Raw genomic sequence first — 6,156 nt, forward strand, 5'->3', positions numbered from 1 at the left:
GACCCATGTAACTCACTGAGCAGGGTCACACAGCCGTGTCACACACTCGTGTGCCAAGTCGTGTACCTCTCTGAGTTGCCACGCATGCCCGTGTGTCAGGTCATGTGCTAGGCCATGTAAGTCAATAACTTAGAACACTAAGAAATCTCAAATTACACATATCCGTATGACATCTTATGGCCTAGGTCGTGTGAACCAAAAATTTGACCTAAAATCAAGCCATTTCTAGTCTAATTCATAACTAACCATTCAAACCATTTGGGCACAAAATCAAAGGGTTTAAACATCATTCAAATACACATAAACATGTCATTTCAAACACCCTAATTCATCTAACCAATATGCCATTCAAAGGCACCACAAATATCTCAAAAACATCACTTACCAAAACAAGTCAAGATTGCATATTTCCAAGCATAATAGCCTAGTTTAATTAACTACCAAACATATCACAAATGACCATTATCAAGCCATTACAAACATACCAAACATGCATTTAAAAGTGACCAAAATGGCATAGTTTGGTAAGGCATTGTAGATTACCAAATCAAACATAACTTTAAAAGTTTAAGCATACCAAAATATTCATTACAAAATGCCTATACATGCCATTATTAACCTTAGCCAAAATACTCAAAATCTACCAAATTGATTGTTGGATAGTTTGATAGGTCTCCGACAAGCTTCCAATCGATCGAGCTTCCGATAATCTATAAAATAAAAGAAAATAACTATGTAAGCAATGAGTGCTTAGTAAGCTCGTATAAGCCTAAACATAACTTACCACATCAATAACACAATTCATTGATTAAGCATAAACCATTACCAATGCCATGAGATTAGTATAAGCCTATTCAAGCATCATCAAGCTCACATGTTAGTAGGTTCATCAACATCACATATAAGCTCATTTATATCATAAGTAGACTTGATAAGATACATTACATATGCATCGTCCTTTTCATAAAATCATAAACTTTTCCATTAACTTACCATTTTATTTCTTTTCTTACCCATTGAGCCATCTAGAATTAAATCTAATACTCAGTAAAGCTCACACATAGTGTGCCTTTACATATAACCGTAACCTTTCCTTTACATCAATGCTCACAGGAGCTGTGAAATGGCTCTGCTCACACAAGCTGTAGGTTGGAATGTAAGTTACACGATGCTGCTCACACGAAACATGAAATCCCCAAACAAATACAAGACCTTAGCCATTGATAAGGCATTCGGGACTAGTACCTGAAACATAAAATCCCTAATGACGTGTCATTTGTATCCTCAAAATTCTTAAGGTTTGTAGCGACGTAAAAATTTTTGCTTTCAGTCTCTAATTGAGGCGATTCATTGGAAATTTGAAAACTGACTTTCGATTTTATTAAAAAGGGAGTCGCCACCGATCCTTTTTCCTAGGTGTGATTGGACACCTAATAAATCCTCTTTTTTAAAAGAAAATTTATTTTTTCAACAAAAAGAAGGCCGAGTTTAGGTCTACGTCAAAAGCCAGAGAAAAAATAGGGTTTGGGAGTCGGTTACGCACGAGGAAGGTATTAGCACCCTCGCACGCCTAAAATTGGTATCTCGTTAAACATGTGTTGTCTTAACTTTCAAAAATGCGAGTTCAATGTAACATTTAATCATGATCCGATCAAAACACGAGAATTTTTATAATTTCGATTTCTTTTGAGAAGGACGTTCCGTTTTTAACACAAGCTGATTGATATTCACCCAACATAGCGATAAAATCGACAACTTAATGTTAAATCGGTACGTTGCCTTATTTATTAAAATTACAAAAATGAATGAAAATATTTTTAAATAAAAAATAAAAAGAAAACTAATATTGATGTTGAAATAAGATGTGATCTAATAGGCTAAATTCGGAACAGGCAAATGATAATAAAAAGTTAAGAATATACGAAGCAAATAATATATAAAACATTAACAATGTATATGTGATAATAATAGTCATAAAACAATAGTAGTGCATATGGTATTAAACATGATAATAATAGTAATAATGCAAATATGAAATAGTAGTGAACATATATATATAAAACATATAATACTAGATTAAAAATATATACAATATATATTGAAAACAGTAATAATATAAAAAAATAACTAATAATAACGATATATAAATATATACATATATGTATTAAAATATATACATAACAATAGGAATAAAAAGTATATACATAGTATTAAAAATATGTACATAGTATAGCGTTAAAAATACATACATAATATAGTTATTAAAAAATATATACATAAGATAATATGTAAATATATATATAATATAGTATTAAAAATATATACATGATATATATAAAAATATAATATTTAAAAGATATATATACGTAATATATATAAAAAATGTATACATAATATAGTATTAAAATATTTACATAATATATACATATTAGAAATAAAAAAAACGACTATTAATAATACTACATAAATATATACATATATATATTAAAGATATATACATATATAATAAAACATATACTAATATTAATAATAATAAGAATAAGAATAATATAAATAATAGTAAATATAATAATATTAAATAATATTAAAAATAATTAATTTAATAATAAAGAAATGGAAATAAACCAAAAAGGACTAAAATTAAATGAAAGACAGAATTATGGGGCAGATTTAAAAAGAAATAAAGAGAAAAGGGCTTATTTGAACACGCACAAAATGGCAGAGGACCAAAAGCGCAATACTCCCAAGCCTTTAAAACTACGTCACATTAACGAGGATTCATTTGAATTCCAAACACAATTATGGGGCCGATTTTAAAAATGCAGAAACTTAATTGCAAAACATAGAAAAAGCGGAAGGGCCATTTCCGCAATTAGACCGTTATACAAAAACACGCGGATCCTGTCGGGTTAGGGTCAGGTCGGATCTGATCGGGTCTTAATCAAAACGAAGTCGTTTTGGGGGGCTATAAAAGGCCTCTTTTCTTCAAAAAAAATTCATTTCTGCATTTGAAAGGAAAAAAAAGAGAGAGAGGGAGAGGGTAGGTGATTTCTGGCCACAAGGCCAGTCAACGTCCGATCGCTGGACCGCCGTCGGCCGCCTCCGCCGGCCACCGTCCACGGTGGCCGAAACTTCAAAAAGGTATTTTTTATTATTTTTTTGTTTTTATAATGTAATATATATATAGATCTGTAGTTGATGAGAAAAAAAGAAGAAGAAAGATTCAGTTTTTTTTTTAAAGTAAAATCACCTTATGCTTGAATCTGGTTCTTGTTGTTTAGATCCTCCGATTTGGTGTTTAATCCTTGCTTTGGAATCACTATTTTACTTATATTTAGAAATCTAATGTTTGTATTAACTGAAAATTTTGCCAACCCTTTTACAAGATTTGGATTCGGCTTTTATAACCATTGTACAAGTCTTTTTCTATTATTTTTGTTGTCCTTTCATTTTAATTGCTTGCAGGTGCTGTGGATGTGGATTTGACCTGAGTTGGTGGCAGGTGCAACAGTGGCGATGGCGTGTTGCAGGTGGCTGAGGTGACGGGCAAGTGGCTGGTGTCAGAAGCAAGTGGCGCCGAAAGTTGAGGCTAGGGTTAGGTTTTCTTTTTTTTTTGTTTTCTAATTTGGGCTATATTATTGGGCTAGGGGATTTGGGTCTGAATTGTTTTGGGTTTGAGTAGATTTGGTTCAATTTAGTTTGGGTTAAATTGGGTTATTGGGCTGACGGGTTTGATTGGTTTTAAATGGGTTTAGGTGTAGCTTAAGTTTGTTTGTATTGGGTTTATGTTTCGGGTAGGTGTTTTGGGTCTGGGTTTAAGGGTCTGTTTGGTTGTAAAAGAAATGGGTTGGGGTTAATTTTAGTGGGGTTTGGGTCTTTAATTTCTGCTTGTAAAAGGCCTGGGCCAAAATTGGTATGTACAGCTACCCCTCTTTGCTCATTGCCGTGTAACGACAACAGAGTAAAAATACTCAAGAAAGACCAATTTTGCCCGATCTTGCCGAATCTTGACTTCTTTGGTGCTTCTTTTCTTCAAGTAATCTTGTTCCAACCCACCGCCTCTCGTAGCTTTGGTTCAATCCATCGCGACTTCAGAGCTATGACTTGTATCTTCAATCTACTCGCATCTTTAGGGATATAAAATTCGTTGTGATCTGTTTTTCTGCAACTTCAGAGAGATGAGATCTAGTATCTTCAATCTGCTCCGCTACAACTTCAGGAAGATGAAACTTGTAACTTCAACCTGCTCCACTGCAACTTCAGGGAGGCAGAATCTGTATCTTCGATCAGCTCCACTGCAACTTCAGGGAGGAAAAATCTGGTGTCTTCGATCAGCTCCAGCCTTTATTCTTTATTGAAAAACAAACATCGAAAATAGCTCAGCATGTGAACTAAGGTTCAACTCGTCTCTTGGATGACGAGTTAACTTGTGAAAAAAGTAAAAAACTAAAAATACCTCAGTGTGTGACTTGAGGCTCAACTCACCTCTTGCAATATGAGTTGATTTTTTTTTATAAAAAGCGGAAATAGAAAATACATCACGTGTGATTCGAGGCTCAACTCACCTCTCACAGTATGAGTTGATTTTTGAAAAACAGAAATTAAAAATACCTCAGCGTGTCCTGAGGCTCAACTCACCTCTCGCAATACGAGTTGACTTTTAAAAAACAGGAATTGAAAATACCTCAGCGTGTGAACTGAGGCTCAACTCATCTATCGCAATATGAGTTGATATTTTTGAAAAACAGAAATTGTAAATACCTCAGCGTGTGAGCCGAGGCTCAACTCACCTTTCGCAATATGAGTTGATTTTTGAAAGACAGAAATTAAAACATCAGAGCACCAAAACATGTCATCTGGTAGAGCTCGGGTGTCTTTTCCTTGATTTAGTACAGCTATCATCACAACCTCTTGCTCTGCTAGAATACCTGTATATGTCATGCATGATTTTGGTCATGATATGTACATGTTTGTCTTAAATGTCTTTATGCCTACATGATTATGCTATGCGCTTTGGGTTTATTTGTCATATATCCCTTTTTGTTACGATTTTTGTAATGATCTGCATTTATTGCTACGATTCTTGACTTTCTCTTCAGGCTTTGTACCTTTCTTCAAGCTTTACGAGTAATCTACGTTTCTCAGATATCACTCTTTTGCCCCCTGTTGAACTTTGTCCTTACTTTGAGACTCTTATACTTATCAAATTCTCATTCGGGCAATGCTCAACATTTCTTTTGTCTAGAGTATGTCATTTTACTATTTATTATTTAAATAAACCACACAATGAGATGCATGAAAATGGTCAGGTAGGTACGAAAGGGATACCTCCATTTATTTATTTCAAAGGTGACAAACAAAGAAAGTTAACCAAGAATAGTAAAAAGTGTAATAAAAAGAAAGGGGATCGCATTCAGCGGATACAAATGCTTAGATTTTCAACGCATGAGCTCTTCCACGTTTCTTAATCAAGAATCTTTTCAAGCATGGCTTTTTGCGTAGAATATCTCGAGTTTTCAGAAATGCTTCAAATACTGTAGTCTCGCTATTTGACCCACCGTTCAAAACGCCTTGCTTTTTAAGCCCAGTGTTTGCTTCATTAGAACGCCCTTTCGGGTTTTTATCCTAATCTTTTGTGTTAATCAAGACGCCCTTTTCGGGTTTTCACCTTTATCTTTTTTTTAAGGCATAATATTTCTTCACAGCATCTGAATTCACTGGATTAGGTAACTCCTTCCCATCCATCTCAGTGAGAATCAAAGCTCCACTTGAGAAAGCCTTCTTCACGACATATGGTCATTCCCAATTTGGTGCCCATTTTCTTCGGAAGTCTTTTTGTATTGGGAGAATCTTTCTCAGCATGAGTTCTCCTTCGTGGAATCTCTTAGCCGTACTTTCTTGTCATGGGCCTCGATTATTCTCTTCTGGTACATCTGTCCATGACAGATTGCCTTCAAACATTTTTCTTCGATAAGGTTTAACTGGTCATATCGAGCTCGATCCCACTCTGCTTCCCCTAGTTTTGACTCCATTAAGACTCGTAGAGAGGGGATCTCAACTTCAATAGGTAGCACAGCTTTCATTCCATAGACCAGAGAGAAAGGAGTTGCTCCCGTAGATGTTCGTATAGATGTGCGATATGCATACAAAGCGAAT

This window comes from Gossypium hirsutum, chromosome A12, assembly GCF_007990345.1.
Source record: "Gossypium hirsutum isolate 1008001.06 chromosome A12, Gossypium_hirsutum_v2.1, whole genome shotgun sequence".
NCBI classification, from domain to species: Eukaryota; Viridiplantae; Streptophyta; class Magnoliopsida; order Malvales; family Malvaceae; genus Gossypium; species Gossypium hirsutum.